This window comes from Balaenoptera physalus, assembly GCF_965194825.1.
Source record: "Balaenoptera physalus genome assembly, chromosome: 10".
Lineage (NCBI taxonomy): Eukaryota > Metazoa > Chordata > Mammalia > Artiodactyla > Balaenopteridae > Balaenoptera > Balaenoptera physalus.
The window spans coordinates 46,381,177-46,398,757 of NC_138889.1; the positions used below are offsets into that span (position 1 = coordinate 46,381,177).

Below are 17,581 nucleotides of genomic sequence, written 5' to 3' on the forward strand. Positions count from 1 at the left end.
GGGCTCCACACTTTACAGTTAGCTTCATCATGCTGGTAGGAGAACTGTAGCGCTCAAAGCATCTTCAACATGTATCCTTTGCACCGGATGTAACACAATGGGCTAGGAAACAACAGGCCCAACCCTGGGGCCAAGCATGTCCACGCTCTTCTCCCCTGGGTCGTGCCTCCAGCGTGGAGCTGAGGGAGGCATGGTGGCTTCAAAGGAGCATGGAGGGGTGGGGTGCGGTGGGGCGGGGCCTGGGCCACACCTGCCACCTGCATTTGTGGTCAGAGAAAAACCCCCTTGACCACAATCACTGCCGTTTGACTCTGGGAAAAAGCAACAAGGTTTCACATCTCAACAGTAAGTGAATCTCAGCTCTACAGCTCAAATTGACAGCATTAAAGTCTACTTTCTTCTTGAAGAAATGGTTAAGCTACCAGCTGTTGGTGAGGGATTGGGGTAGGTAGGGCATATGAAGCAGCTGCAAAAAAAACCCAAATCAAACTTCTCATTACGCGGCTGGCCAAGCTCAGGGCTGTCCCACTGTCCCAGCGCAGAGCTGGAAGGCAAGTGACTCCCCGTCCCTGCCAGTGGGCCCCATGACAGGGCCTCAGCTGAGCCCAGCATGTCCCTGGCAGGTGAGTGAAGGGACACATTACAATAGGAGGCCCAACTCCTGTCGGTTCTCACCTGCCCCCACTTCCCTTTCCGCTGACGGGATGGCCAAGCCCGGGTCGCCAAGTCTATCACGAGGCCCAGCTCCTCCAGAACATCATGAGCCTTTAGAACACGGTCAAATTGGATTCTACACATTCACTTAAATAGTAAAAGTAAAATGTGGAAGAATGAAAAGGCTGACACAGTAGCACAACATGGTTTTGGTTTAACAGCAGCTTACAAATGAACAAAAAGGAAACCTCTCATGCAGACACATCAGGTGGCATAAAACAATCGCAATTTAATACCGTGGGAGTACCGTTAGCCATTCTCTCGCTCCCCACACGCAGGCCTGGCTGTGCCCCAAGCGCAGCATCGGCTCTAGGGTCACGGCTCCAAGCCTCTGGCCCCCGGGCAAAAGCCCTTTCTCACCATCCTCCAGCTGACCCCTCCTAAAGAAAAGCCCAGCTCTCAAGAGAATGACCAATGCAGGTGCCCTCGGTACAGCACTTAACTACCACTTTCACTCCCTCCCCAAGCAGTTGGGATATAAGATGCCATCTGATTGGAATATGAAAATTAAAGCATTTCTCTAATAACACAGTACCATTGATGAAATCTCCATAGATTTTCTAGTCCAAATGCATGTAAATATATAATAAACTATATGAGAATATATAATACATATATAATAATTTCTATATATTTATATAAATTATATATATATATATCTATATATAAATAAGATACTTTCTATCGCCGTGACCGCACCATCCCAAGCCTCAAGGCAGTGTACAGATCATAGCAAAGCCTGGGAGCCTCTCCTCACGGGGTGCACGGGGGTCATTTCACAAGCCGCGCAGCTGTCCAGTCTGTCTTTTCATCAGTCCTCCTCTCTTCTCTTCGCTTCAGCTTGGTTTTATGCAAACAATGACTCTGATGGATTTGCACCTGTGCTAGTGCTTGGGATAGGTCCATGCAGGAATGGGCACAGTCACATGATGAGTAAGATGGCATCATCCCCAAAAATAAACTAAAACAAAACAAAAATTTAAAAAAAACAGAACAGGACTAGAAAACTCAATTTTTTGGACATATCTAAAAAAGGGGACAAGAACAGTAGTCATTTGTTCTCCCCATGGGGACAGGAATGAAGAGGGAGGAGGGAAGGGGGAGTTGATTTCTTCTGTTCACAATAGAATGGTTGGAGGGGATTCTTCAGAGTTTTTCAGGGGAGGGACCCAAATGTAGTGCCCAGACTGGTCCTCAATGATTTGTTTGATTTTGTTATAAATCTCTTCCAGTGAGTCACCCTGTACAGCGGCTGTGAAGTATTCTCCACACTCCTGCTCCAGATTCATGGCTTTGTCATAGATCTTATTTGCTTGTTCACACATCTGCCGTCAGTTCATTTCCATAAGCGCTCCAATGGACTTGGGCTTGATGAAAATGGCAATGGGATAAAGTTGTGACTGCTGCAGTCTCTTGATAGCATTGCCAGAAACATCTAAGATGCAGTGCTTGCCCCTCTCCCCAACTCCCTTCACTGACTAGATGCTGGTCCCATAGAGATTACCGTTGAATTGGCCTGCCTCAATGAACTTGTCCTGAATATCCTTCTCCATCTGTTCTCGGGAGACCACAAAGTGGTAGTCTTGCCCATCCACTTCATCATCATGCCGAGGCCAGGTAGTATGTTGTACACAAAATCCAAATTTATGTGGGAACTCCGAAATCAGGTCATCGTGGACTCTGTCCTTCATTGGGCCCAGGATGACAGGCCTTGCATAGTGAATTTCTTGCTGTGTTACTGGCTCATATGACAAAATAGCATCCTCCCGTCCTTTGGAACTGCTTTCACTGTCACTGGTGTTGGACGTCACTCCCTGTTCCTGTATGCTGCTCTCCTATACCATGTTTTCTTTGCTCTTGTAAAATGAAAACTTTTGAGAGAGGCGGAAACTCTTTTTACGTTTTGTGGTTTGTTTTTTTTTTGACATCTTTATTGGAGTATAATTGCTTTACAATGGTATGTTAGTTTCTGCTGTATAACAAAGTGAATCAGCTATACATATATATTCCCATATCCCCTTCCTCTTGTGTCTTCCTCCCACCCTCCCCATTCCACCCCTCTAGGTGGTCACAAAGCACTGAGCTGACCTCCCTGTGCCATGCGGCTGCTTCCCACTAGCTATCTATTTTACATTTGGTAGTGTATATATGTCCATGCCACTCTCTCACTTCTTCCCAGCTTACCCTTCCCCCTCACTGTGTCCTCAAGTCCATTTTCTACATCTGCATCTTTATTCCTGTCCTGCCCCTAGGTTCTTCAGAACCATTTGGTTTTTTTTTTTTTAGATTCCATATATATGTGTTAGCGTATGGTATTTGTTTTTCTCTTTCTGACTTACTTCACTCTGTAAGACAGTCTCTAGGTCCATCCACTCACTATAAATAACTCAATTTTGTTTCTTTTTATGGCTGAGTAATATTCCATTGTATATATGTGCCACATCTTCTTTATCCATTCATCTGTCAATGGACACTTAGGTTGTTTCCATTTCCTGGCTATTGTAAATAGAGCTGCAATGAACATTGTGGTACATGACTCTATTTGATTTATGGTTTTCTCAGGGTATATACCCAGTAGTGGGATTGCTGGGTCGTATGGTAGTTCTATTTTTAGTTTTTTAAAGAACCTCCACACTGTTCTCCATAGTGGCTGATGGACCTGTTAGACACAATCATCCCCGTCCTGGCATGAAACTTAACGGTTTTCAGTCGAGCCCTTTCTTTCTTTTCCACCCTCTTCTTACTGGGGATCACACTGATTTGCTCACTTTCTCCGTGTGGGGTCACCAGTCTCACCTGCCACCACTCATCATCAGAGGCGTTAATGACAGTAGAATGTCACCAAAGGAGAAGCTGAGGCCTTGGCTTGGCAGGCAGCGGTCCCGAGTCTGGTCATAATCAAACAAGGCCCTAACATACAAGGACCTCTTCTCACTCGTTTGCAGGGACCGACCCAGACCCAGAGCTCATGCTGCTGTTCATCATTTGCTCTTGCAAGTCATATATCTGCAATTCAAAGCGACTGTATTCTGGTGCCGGGTGGGAGTCCAGGTCTAGTGCTGAGAAAGTTTCAGCTCAGGCCGGCCCCTCTGTCTCTCGCAGAAGACCAGGGACCCAAAGCGGGGCATGTGGGGGGAGGGGAGGAGGCGGGGGAGGGGGATGGGAGGAGGGGAAGGGAGGAGGAGGAGATGCCTGAGGCGCACGAGGTGGGGTGGGGGGGAAGGAGCGGCGCCCGCCACCCTCCGCCTCTCTCCCCATTCTTGTACTGCTTCCTGACCACTTTTTTTTAGTCCCATTTGCTGTCCCCTCCAGCTCCCCTTTCGTGACTTACCATTAAGTGAATTGCAGTTACAAAAACAGAATATGTATTATGACCCATTTATGATATATTTGTATATATAGATATTTAGAGTATGAAAGTACGAGTTGTGTCTGTGTAAGCTAGGTCTAAAAATATATATATATATATACCAAAATGCTAGTAGGCAATGGAGATATTCTGGGTGAATTTCACATTAATCATTTCTATAGTTTTTTAATGCTTTTGCAATTATCATTTATAAATTTTAAAATTGGAGAGTCAATTAAAAATTCACCAATAATATTTACGTGCTGTTTAATTATACTTGTATGTTAATTATTCCCTCAAGCCCAAATTTTTTCCCCTGAATTACAGATCAGGGTGACCATAGTCACACTCAACTCACTCCCCCATCTTTCTTCTGTGCCTCAACAGTACCCAAATCATACTTTTCTCTAGGTAGTACTTTGCTGCAGCTACATCTTTATTTTATTCTTTTTTTAAAATTTTATTTTATTTATTTTTTTACACAGCAGGTTCTTATTAGTTATCATTTTATACATATTAGTTTATATATGTCAATCCCAATCTCCCAATTCATCACACCAGCCTCACCCCCACGCCCACTATTTTCCCCCCTTGGTGTCCATATATTTGTTCTCTACATCTGTGTCTCTATTTCTGCCCTACAAACCGGTTAATCTGTATCATTTTTCTAGTTCCACATCTATGCATTAATATACAATATTTGTTTTTCTTTCTGACTTACTTCACTCTGTATGACAGTCTCTAGATCCATCCACATCTCTACAAATGACCCAATTTCGTTCTTTTTTATGGCTGGGCAATATTCCATTGTATATATGTACCACAACTTCTTTATCTATTTGTCTGTCGATGGGCATTTAGGTTGTTTCCATGACCTGGCTATTGTAAATAGTGCTGCAATGAACATTAGGGTGCATGTGTCTTTTTGAATTATAGTTTTCTCTGGGTATATGCCCAGTAATGGGATTGCTGGGTCATATGGTAATTCTACTTTTGTTTTTTAAGGAAACTCCATACTGTTCTCCATAGTGGCTGTATCAATTTACATTCCCACCAACAGTGCAAGAGGGTTCTCTTTTCTCTACACCTTCTCCAGCATTTGTTGTTTGTAGATTTTCTGATGATGCCCATTCTAACTGGCGTGAGGTGATACCTCATTGTAGTTTTGATCTGCATTTCTCTAATAATTAGTGATGTTGAGCAGCTTTTCATGTGCTTCTTGGCTATCTGTATGTCTTCTTTGGAGAAATGTTTATTTAGGTCTTCTTCCCATTTTTTGATTGGGTTGTTTTTTTTTTTTCATATTGAGTTGCATGAGTTGTTTATATATTTTGGAGATTAGTGCTTTGTCCATTGATTCGTTAGCAAATATTTTCTCCCATTCTGAGGGTTGGTTTTTCATCTTGTTTGTAGTTTCCTTTGCTGTGCAAAAGCTTTTAAGTTTCATTAGGTTCCATTTGTTTATTTTTGTTTTTATCTCCATTACCCTAGAAGGTGGATCAAAAAAGATCTTGCTATGATTTATATCAAAGAGTGTTCTTCCTATGTTTTCCTCTAAGAGTTTTATAGTCTCCAGTCTTACATTTAGGTCTCTAATACATTTTGAGTTTATTTTTGTGTATGGTGTTAGGGAGTGTTCTAATTTCATTCTTTTACATGTAGCTGTCCAGTTTTCCCAGCACCACTTATTGAAGAGGCTGTCTTTTCTCCATTGTATATTCTTGCCTCCTTTATCAAAAATAAGATGACCATAGGTGCGTGGGTTTATCTCTGGGCTTTCTAGTCTGTTCCACTGATCTATATTTCTGTTTTTGTGCCAGTACCATACTGTCTTGATTATTGTGGCTTTGTAGTATAGTCTGAAGTCAGGGAGTCTGATTCCTCTAGCTCTGTTTTTTTCCCCTTAAGACTGCTTTGGTTATGCGGGGTCTTTTTTGTCTCCATACAAATTTTAAGATTTTTTGTTCTACTTCTGTAAAAAAAATGCCATTGGTAATTTGATAGGGATTGCATTGAATCTGTAAATTGCTTTATAGTCATTTTCACAATGTTGATTCTTCCAATCCAAGAACATGGTATATCTCTCCATCTGTTTGTATCATCTTTAATTACTTTCATCAGTGTCTTACAGTTTTCTGCATACAGGTCTTTTGTCTCCCTAGGGAGGTTTATTCCTAGGTATTTTATTATTTTTGTTGCAATGGTAAATGAGAGTGTTTCCTTAATTTCTCTTTCAGATTTTTCATCATTAGTGTATAGGAATGCAAGAGATTTCTGTGCATTAATTTTGTATCCTGCAACTTTACCAAATTCATTGATTAGCTCTAGGAGTTTTCTGGTGGCATCTTTAGGATTCTCTATGTATAGTATCATGTCATCTGCAAACAGTGACAGTTTTACTTCTTCTTTTCCAATTTGGATTACTTTTATTTCTTTTTCTTCTGTGACTGCCGTGGCTAGGACTTCCAAAACTATATTGAATAATAGTGGTGAGAGTGGACATCCTTGTCTTGTTCCTGATCTTAGAGGAAATGCTTTCAGTTTTTCACCATTGAGAATGATGTTTGCTGTGGGTTTGTCATATATGGACTTTATTATGTTGAGGTAGGTTCCCTCTATGCCCACTTTCTGGAGAGTTTTTATCATAAATGGTTGTTGAATTTTGTCAAAAGCTTTTTCTGCATCTATTGAGATGATCATATGGTTTTTCTTCTTCAATTTGTTAATATGGTGTATCACATTGTTTGATTTGTGTATATTGAAGAATCCTTGCATCCCTGGGATAAATCCCACTTGATCATGGTGTATGATCCTTTTAATGTGTTGTTTTATTCTGTTTGCTAGTATTTTGTTGAGGATTTTTGCATCTATATTCATCAGTGATATTGGCCTGTAATTTTTTTTTAGTATCTTTTTCTGGTTTTGGTATCAGGATGATCGTAGCCTCATAGAATGAGTTTGGGAGTGTTCCTTCCTCTGCAATTTTTTGGAAGAGTTTGAGAAGGACGGGTGTTAGCTCTTCTCTAAATGTTTGATAGAATTCACCTGTGAAGCCATCTGGTCCTGGACTTTTGTTTGCTGGAAGATTTTTAATCACAGTTTCAATTTCATTACTTGTGATTGGTCTGTTCATATTGTGTATTTCCTCCTGGTTCAGTTTTGGAAGGTTATACCTTTCTAAGAATTTGTCCATTTCTCCCAGGTTGTCCAATTTTTTGGCTAAAATGGTTTGTAGTAATCTCTTAGGATGCTTTGTATTTCTGTGGTGTCTGCTGTAACTTCTCCATTTTCATTTCTAATTTTATTGATTTGAGTTCTCTTCCTCTTTTCCTTGATGACTCTGGCTAATGGTTTATCAATTTTGTTTATCTTCTCAAAGAAACAGTTTTAGTTTTATTGATTTTTGCTACTGTTTTCTTTGTTTCTATTTCATTTATTTCTGCTCTGATCGTTATGATGTCTTTCGTTCTACTAACTTTGTGTTTTGTTTGTTCTTCTTTCTCTAGTTCCTTTAGTTTAAGTTTAGATTGTTTATTTGAGATTTTTCTTTTTTCTTGAGGTAGGCTTTTATTGCTATAAAATTCCCTCTTAGAACTGCTTTTGCTGCATCCCATAGGTTTTGCATTGTCGTATTTTCGTTGTTATTTGTCTCTAGGTATTTTTTGATTTCCTCTTTGATTTCTTCAGTGATCTCTTGGTTATTTAGTAACATATTGTTTAGCCTCCATGTGTTTGTGCTTTTTACGGTTTTTCCCTGTAATTGATTTCTAATCTCATAGCGTTGTGGTCAGAAAAGATGCTTGCTATGACTTCAATTTTCTTAAATTTACTGAGGCTTGATTTGTGTCCCAAGATGTGATCTATCCTGGAGAATGTTCCATGTGCACTTGAGAAGAAAGTGTAATCTGCTGTTTTTAGATGGAATGTCCTATAAATATCAATTAAATCTATCTGGTCTACTGTGCCATTTAAAGCTTGTGTTTCCTTATTAATTTTCTGTTTGGATGATCTGTCCATTGTGTGTGTAAGTGAGGTGTTACAGTCCCCCACTATTATTGTATTACTGTCGATTTCCTCTTTTATAGCTGTTAGCAGTTGCCTGATGTATTGAGGTGCTCCTATGTTGGGTGCATATATATTTATAATTGTTATATCTTCTTCTTGGATTGATCCTTTGATCATTATGTAGTGTCCTTCCTTGTCTTTTGTAACATTCTTTATTTTAAAGTCTATTTTATCTGATATGAGTATTGCCACTCCAGCTTTCTTTTGATTTCCATTTGCATGGAATATCTTTTTCCATCCCCTCACTTTCAGTCTGTATGTGTCCCTAGGTCTGAAGTGGGTCTCTTGTAAACAGCATATATATGGGTCCTGTTTTTGTATCCATTCAGCAAGCCTGTGTCTTTTGGTTGGAGCATTTAATCCATTCACGTTTAAGGTAATTATCGATATGTACGTTCCTATTACCATTTTCTTAATTGTTATGGGGCTTTTTTGTAGGTCCTTTTCTTCTCTTGTGTTTCCCACTTAGAGAAGTTCCTTTAGCATTTGTTGTAGAGCTGGTTTGGTGGTGCTGAAATCTCTTAGCTTTTGCTTGTCTGTAAAGCTTTTGATTTCTCTGTTGAATCTGAATGATATCCTTGCCGGGAAGAGTAATCTTGATTGTAGCTTCTTCCCTTTCATCACTTTAAATATATCATGCCACTCCCTTCTGGCTTGTAGAGTTTCTGCTGAGAAATCAGCTGTTAACCTTATGGGAGTTCCCTTGTATGTTATTTGTCATTTTTCCCTTGTTGCTTTCAATAATTTTTCTTTGTCTTTAATTTTTGTCAATTTGATTACTATGTGTCTCGATGTGTTTCTCCTTGGGTTTATCCTGCCTGGGACTCTCTGCACTTCCTGGACTTGGGTGGCTATTTCCCTTCCCATAGGGAAGTTTTTGACTATAATCTCTTCAAATATTTTCTTGGGTCCTTTCTCTCTGTCTTCTCCTTCTGGGACCCCTATAAATGAAAATGTTGTTGTGTTTAATGTTGTCCCAGAGGTCTCTTAGGCTGTCTTCATTTCTTTTCATTCTTTTTTCTTTATTCAGTTCTGTGGCAGAGAATTCTACCATTCTGTCTTCCAGATCACTTATCCGTTCTTCTGCCTCAGTTATTCTGCTATTGATTCCTTCTAGTGTAGTTTTCATTTCAGTTATTGTATTGTTCATCTCTGTTTGTTTGTTCTTTAATTCTTCTAGGTGTTTGTTCTTTAATTCTTTTAGGTCTTTGTTAAACATTTCTTGCATCTTCTCGATCTTTGCCTCCATTCTTTTTCCAATGTCCCATACCATCTTCACTAGCATTATTCTGAATTCTTTTTCTGGAACGTTGCCTATCTCCATTTATTTGTTTTTCTGGGGTTTTATCTTGTTCCTTCATCTCATACATAGACCTCTGCCTTTCATCTTGTCTATCTTTCTGTGAATGTGGTTTTTGTTCCACAGGCTGCAGGACTGTAGTTATTCTTGCTCCTGCTTTCTGCCCTCTGGTGGGTGAGGCTATCTAAGAGGTTTGTGCAAGTTTCCTGATGGGAGGGACTTGTGGTGGGTAGAGCTGGGTGTTGCTCTAGTGGGCAGAGCTCAGTAAAACTTTAATCTGCTTGTCTTCAGATGGGTGGGGCTGGGTTCCATCCCTGTTGGTTGTTTGGCCTGAGGTGACCCAACTCTGGAGACTACCCGGCTCTTTGGTGGGGCTAATGGAGGACTCTGGGAGGGCTCACACCAAGGTGTCCTTTCCAGAACTTCTGCTGCCAGTGTCCTTGTCCTCAAGGTGAGACACAGCCACCCCCACCTCTGCAGGAGACCCTCCAACACTAGCAGGCAGGTCTGGTTCAGTGTCCTATGGGGTCACTGCTCCTTCCCCTGGTTCTTGATGCACACACTACTTTGTGTGTGCCCTCCAAGAGTGGAGTCTCTGCTTACCCCAGTCCTGTTGAAGTCCTGCAATCAAATCCCACTAGGCTTCAAAGTCTGATTCTCTGGGAATTCCTCCTCCCGTTGCCGGACCTGCAGGTTGGGAAGCCTGACATGGGGCTCAGAACCTTCACTCCAGTGGGTGGACTTCTGTGGTATAATTGTTCTCCAGTTTGTGAGTCACCCACTCAGCAGTTATGGGATTTGATTTTATTGTGATTGAGCCCCTCCTACCATCTTATTTTGGCTTCTCCTTTGTCTTTGGATGTGGAGTATTTTTTTGGTGAGTTCCAGTGTCTTCCTGTTGATGGTTGTTCAGCAGTTAGTTGTGATTATGGTGCTCTCACAAGAGGGAGTGATCACACATCCTTCTACTCCACCATCTTGAACCAATTTCCCATATCTTTACATATTTGTAATTCCCAGACTGGAAAGCTCCATGCATTATCTTGTTTCTTTTCCTAGGGCCTATCATAGTGCTTTGTAAATAGAATATAGTTACTGAGTTGATTGACTGAATAAACTAAAAGCATTATTCTTTATTTTGCATGGTTTAGGGAATTATTGAATTTTTTTTTTTTTTTAGTTAATGAGTGACATGTTCAGATTTGTAATTTAAGGTTAATCTGGAAGTGTATGAAAAGTGAAATGTAGGTGGAGCATTTAAAAGAGAGGAGGCAAGTATAAGGAATCACAGATACTCTAGCCACCAATGAGAGAACCTTTGTGATGAAGTGGTACCTCCAAGGAATAAGAAAAAATATGCCCCATGTTCCTTATACATTATAGCTTTTAAAGATGTACATCATTTGGAATGATGACGGAGGGTGTCTAATTATTCTAAAATAAATCTTTGCTGCCACCTTGTGGAACAAAATTTATACTTTATAACAACGTGTAAGCTTTGCAAGACTTATTGAACCTGAAATTACCCGTAGTTAGTCTTTAAAAATAATAATACATTTCAACTTGGTTTTTTTAAAAGTTACTTTGTCTTTTAAAAAATAATAAATTTCAACTTAACCTTTAACATTTAAAATTATTCCTTCTGCCTTCATGCAAACTGACTTTTCAATTTACATGGACTTTTTAATCTATATCTTTTCTGGAGTCTAATTTTGTTTTGTTAATTGTAATATAAATATCTCTAAATTAATTTCTATATTTAAATTTGTTCAATTTTGCTCCAAATTCTACAAGCTAAAGAAAAACATCAGCTACAAATTAATTATGAATTTACCACCTTTGAGCTCCTTTCTACAGAGGACATATGAGTTCATTCATTCAAGTTATTTAATAGATATATACTGAGTGCCAGCCATAAAAAGGAACAAAATTGGGTCATTTGTAGAGACGTGGATGAATCTAGAGACTGTCATACAGAGTGAAGTAAGTCAGAAAAAGAAAAACAAATATCGTATATTAACGCATACATGTGGAACCTAGAAAAATGGTACACATGAACTGGTTTGCAGGGCAGAAATTGAGACACAGATGTAGAGAACAAACGTATGGACACCAAGGGGGGAAAGCGGCTGGGGGGTGGTGGTGGTGGTGTAATGAACTGGGAGATTGGGATTGACATGTATACACTGATGTGTATAAAATGGATAACTAATAAGAACCTGTTGTATAAAAAAATAAATAAAACAAAATTCAAAAAAAAAGAAAAAATATATATATACTGAGTGCATATCTTGTGTCCATCATTGTTCTAAGCATTCAGGATATGGTAGTGGATCAACAGACAAAAAGCTCTGCTTTCAAATATTTTACATTTTAGTTAGATATATAAAGCGGATTTGTTTGTCTTGATGTTCTTTGAAAACATCTTTGTTATACACTATAACAAACTGCATAGAAGTTTTTAATTTTGAAGCAAGGAAGATATAAAAGAAACTATCTCTAAAATGGGCTTTCTTCTTGGAAAAAAATGTAGTCTAGAATACTCCAACACTAGGACCATGCATATAAAATTTTGGAACTTAGAAACTGTAAGTCTTTGTGATTATTTCTGTATTTATAAGATGATATAAAAGCGGGCTACAAATAAATGACTTAGCAACAAATTTTAAAATTTTGATTAGTTTATTCAAATCTGAGCAAAATAAGTCACTTAGTGCTCACATGCATCATCTAAAGTGTCAAAGTTTAATGAAAATTGAAATTGTTTAGAAAGGCTTGCATTTTAGATGATGTAATGTAAAAATGTAATTTGATGGAAATGCCATCAATTATTGCAAAAGGAAATCATTCTTCCTAATTGACAACATCTTCAAACTTACAGCCTGTAAAATTCTTTTCTTTTTTTATTAATAGAGCATGTAGTCCATAACATTCTGAGATATGATGAATTTCATTTTTTGAAGGTTTAATTTAAAAAAAAAAAGATATTCAGTGAGAATGCACACATTTCAACATATTTCAATTTGTTTCAGCATGGGTCCTCTCCAAAAGCAGAGCTGGAGACAAAAGCTTATTAACAGACAGTCTATTTTAGGAAGTCACCCCAAAGAGGAGGAGTGGGAAACTGCAAAGAGAAGGAGAGAAAGAAAACTGAATCCTAGGATATCTTATTGAGCAGTATGATTATTGCGGTAAATAGTTGGGCTCAATCCCTCTAAGAAGCCTCGTAGGATACATTGCAGAATTGTCCACTTGAGACAGACTCAGGCGCACTTACCCACTAGTCCCCATCCAACACTTGGTCAGGGCTGCACCATTACATGTTTATTCCTACCACTTTCAGGTTTGGTAAGCATCAGAAGGGATGACTGGATTCTCTTGGACATTTTATAATACATACTGGCACCAGAGAAATCTGGGAATAGAGAACGAAAAGTATGTGATTCATTTGAAAGGAGACATTAGGTTACATCCACAATGAGTAGAGTAAAATGATGGGCCAAGAGAATGTGAGGTGGGGCACAAAACGTGTACGATTCTCACCTCTCATTTCATGATGCTGTTGAAACTAATAAGGACACCCTCTTAGGTGGGAATTTAAAAAGTAAAAACAAATAAGTAAGAATTTATTATAAGAAAAAGTACTTTCCAATTTTGATATGAGAATTTAATAAATTATTTCCATCAGGATTGCAGCCTATATGGAAATTCAAATATGGGTAACACTATGAAAAGTTGTATTCTTCAAAAAGCTCACACATGCTAAAGAGTATAAACATAAACCTATGTTTTTTAATATACAAAATTATCATTTCTAGTTTCTCTTATTATTTATATTTTATTTCCTCCTTTGTTTTGTAGGGATAAATTTCAATGTATTCTTGTTTGTAATCTTTGTTTTTTTTAACTGTAATTTTCAAAGGACTTCAAAAGCTGAAGGGTTTCTGGTAATCCAAATTTATAAAATGTTTCTGTTAAAGATGTTCAGCTTATTTTGGAAAAAACTAACCAAATTTTGGAAGAATCACTTACAAAATATGCAACACTATTGTAGGGCACTTATACTGGTTTACAAAGTAGTGAAATAAATTCAGGACATTTCTAAAAATGTGACTGACGCAGGGAAGCAAAAAGAAAAACAGGTACCACTATGATTAGGTCTTTTTTTTTTCCTTTTCTTTTTGATTCAACATAGGCTTCACCACAAAAAAGAATTCAGTTGTTATTCCATGTAAAAAATATTTGTAAATTCTGACAATCAGATTTCTAATGTAATTCGTACACCAACACAGCTTAAGTAAATAAAATTGTGCATGCACCATAACTAAGCCCAAGTACATTTCTGCTTCATAAATTTCTTAATCTGATAAGAACAGTTTGTGCCATGATGTTGTGCTCCAACAAAATTGGTATTCATATTGTTACCATCTAATCTTTTGTATAAAATGTGTATGTTATAATATTTAAAAGCTGTTACCACTGCAAATTTCAAATACTTAAATATCTAGTCCTCAGATTCTTGTGATATGTGATATGAAAATAGATATATAACCACAACTTTAGGCTATTTAGTAAAATAGCAGAATGATAAGACTACATAATTTATGAAATGGAGCTAAAGTATGCAAGGGCAAATTTATAGCCTTAAATTATTTCATCTGTGAACAAGGGGAAAAAAAGAAATTAAGGCTTTTAACCTTAAAAAAAGAAAAAAGAACAAATAAAGTTAAGGAAAACAGGTGAAATAATAAGTGAAACAGAGCAGACGATAATTTAATAGAATTGAATAGAAAGCCCAGAAATAAACCAGAGTAGGTATACATGTGTGTGCATACACAGTATTACGGGAGTAGCTGACTCAACGGTCCTAAGTATAAAAGCACTGGGAAAAAAAAAAAACACAAAGGAAAATATGCATAAATCTGACTGCATAAAAATTAAATATTGCTCTACTATCAAAAAATGATAAATAAGAAAGGTCAACTATGAAATAAATATTTCAAAAATGTCTATTTTAATATTTTAAAATTATAAAAATCTCTTCAAAACCAAAAAAATCTTTAGTTCTCCAAAAGATAAATGAGCAAAGGATATGAGGAGTGAATTCACAAAACACAAAGAAAGCAAAATTATTAGAAGTTATAGTATTTAAGGCTGGAAGGATGCTGTGAACCTAGGACTTTCATCTATTGCTGTTGGGAGTGTAAATTTGTATAATCTATCTGGAAAGTAGCATAGGTGTATATTTCATCTTAAATATGTCCATATTATTTTACCTAGAAATTCCACTTTCAAGGATCTAAGTTGAGAAAAAAGGAGATACAAATATTTGTATGTAAGGATGTCAATCATATTATTATTTACAAAAGAAAAATATCGGAAGCCACATCTATGTGCAACAACAAAGAATGCCTATGTCATCTAAGAAAATACTGGTATTTGTGGCAATAGGATTGGATACCATTTGGTCATACGATTTCTGTAGAACATTTCAAAGTAAAAATAGTTTTCATTTATTGAGCACCTACCATGCACAAGGCAATGCACTAAAGAGCTTTACAAGTGATTTCCACACTTCAATTGATTTCCATGCTTTTAACACTAGCAACATTTACATGATCTCTAAAGAATTATTATGATTTACATTTGACAGAAGAGAAAATTGAAGTCTAGACAGATTTCCTGAAATGATTAAAGTCTTTTAGGCACTATATTGCAGAGCTAAGATTTGAATCCCAGTCTGGCTCCAAAGGTCCACTTTCCACTTTTAGCTATTCTACAGCACTGCTCTCATAGCATGGGAAAAATCTCAAGATACTATGTAATAGTTCGTGTGTGTTGGGGGGTAGGGAGGTGGGAGCTGGATTTAAAGGCTATATAAATTATGGGTGTTACCACCACAAAGTTTCTTGAACAGTTCCTGGTAGTCAGCACTGGAGTGTGGGAATGGAGATGAAGTGTTGGGAGTGAAGTGGAACGCACTGTCTCTATACTTTCTTTTCTTACTAAGAATAATTTAATTGTGTAGTTTATTAAAATACCCAAAAGAGGAACATAAACTTCCATATACACTATGACTCCAGTTCTGTGTTTTTTTTTTTAACATTCATACCAATACTTGCCTGGGGGGAGGGGGGAACCACTGGAAATAATTTTATCAGTTATTTTAGTGATCTCAATACTTATTGCTGAGAAGTAGAATTATTGTTGATTTGTTTTTCGTACATTTCTATATTTTCAAATTATCTATTATAAGCATTTATTATTTTCTGATTGTAAAATGTTATAGTTGAAAAAAACTGACAATAAACATTAAAGCCATTTAAATGAGTTAGCTTACTGATAAACAGTGCAATGTTATGATAATGCTAGGATACTCAGAAAGTGGATTTGGCCACAACCAACTTTTTAAACCTCTTCATGGCTCCTCCTCACATCCATGGCTGGTGAAAAAGCAAATTAATACCACCTTTTTGGAAACAATTGACAGTACATACCTTTAAAGTCCTAAAATTATTTTAAAAGGCTTAAGCCCTTGCAAAACAAAGAATGTTGCACACCATCCACTTCTACAAGGATCAAGTCATTAGCCAGGGTAGTCATTGACCAGCAGTACACCCTGAAAGGAATTAAGAAGGAAGAACAGGATGAGGCACTCTGTGTTTTGGCAAAATAGGCCCTCTAGATAGTTAGATATCTCAGGAAGAATTTTAATGAAACCAAAATCTTGCATCTTCCCTTACATGGAAAAAAAAAAAAAAAAGGCACTAAAATCACTGACTGAGATACTTGTTCCTCCTGGCTAGCAATAACCTTTTATTGAGATGTGTGCTTGACTGCATGTATTCCCTATCCAAAATCACACACACACACACAGACACACACACACACACACACTGGCTCCTCCCCCTACTTCTTCAGAGCAGTTCCTCAGAGCTGCTCTGGGCGTGAGTCCTCTATAATACCCAGAATAAAACTCAACTTACAGCTCTTATGTTGTGGGGTTTTGTTTTGTTTTGTTTTTTCAGTTCATACACCTTACTGCTACTTCTCAAAAATCTAAAATAAGAAAAACAACATACAATAAATTTATCACTGAAGCTTACTGTATAATAAAGTTGGTGAGATTAAATGAAGAATGATTATAGTGCATTTATTCATCAGAAATCTACCTCATCATTCATAATGTGATTATGAAACAAAACAGAAAAATTCTCCTTAGGTAAAATAAAGGAGAATACAACATTGTATATATCTATGTTAGAATGACTACATAGAAATTTAATACTTCTAGGTATCGAGGAACGGAATATGGAAAATGAAAAGTCTTCTTTATTGGGGTGGGAGGACTGAACTCATTTCTCATTAACAGACTTGGGATCGTTAGAAATATTGTATAGCTTTTTACTTCTACTTAACAAATACTGATATTACATTTTGTTTGTTCAGTATACCTGTTATCAAGAAGCATTTGCTTTTATTTCAAATACACCAAGTCTGGTAAACATACAAGTTGGAACTAGGGTTGCTTGCGTGTGCCCATTAATGTATCACTACACTTTTTAAGATGCTCTTGATAAAATCTTACCAGATGATCCAGGATAGGAGAATTCAGCATCGCAAACTGATTAAATGGAAGCTAACACGAAATAATAACAATTACCCCAGCGTCTTAGAGCAATAGTGACCATTTTAGCGCTGTAACTGAGCAACAATTCCCTTGATATTCTAATTTTCAAGTGCTTTGTATTTTCAATGTGATTTGACCTCAATTACTTCGTTATCAAAACTGCTCCCGATGCCTACACTTCTTCAGTGCTTCTGAGATCAGGCCAGGGGAGACACAGAGGTAGGTTCGTCCACCATCCCCCTCATCATTTATTAAGCAACCACGTTCCAGGGAAGAGGATTCGGAAATACTGTACGACTCTACACTTACTCTCAGGCAGCTAAGGAGCAAACAAACATATCGACCAAGCTTTTAGGGGTAATTACAGTCTCCAAAGGAAGCACGATGACGGCCTACGGGGACCGAAACGGCAAGGCGGTCCGTTCGCTGTGCGAGATACCCGCAGCCAATGAGTGAGGAGATCCGGAGAGAGCGCGTCAGTGCCCCGGATGCCTACATTTCCAGCCTTTAAGGTTTCTCTCCG

General features: G+C 37.8%; 1 pseudogene across 1 annotated transcript; it reads right to left on the reverse strand.

The window, feature by feature from the left end:
• Positions 1 to 1,684: 1,684 nt before the first annotated feature.
• LOC309636693 (disks large homolog 3-like) lies at positions 1,685 to 17,505 on the reverse strand (annotated as a pseudogene). Its single transcript, XR_014268519.1, has 6 exons — positions 17,368 to 17,505; positions 16,415 to 16,487; positions 15,926 to 16,047; positions 12,706 to 12,843; positions 3,350 to 12,552; positions 1,685 to 2,622 (listed from the first exon to the last, which is right to left on the reverse strand). The product of XR_014268519.1 is annotated as a disks large homolog 3-like (transcript).
• Positions 17,506 to 17,581: the final 76 nt, after the last annotated feature.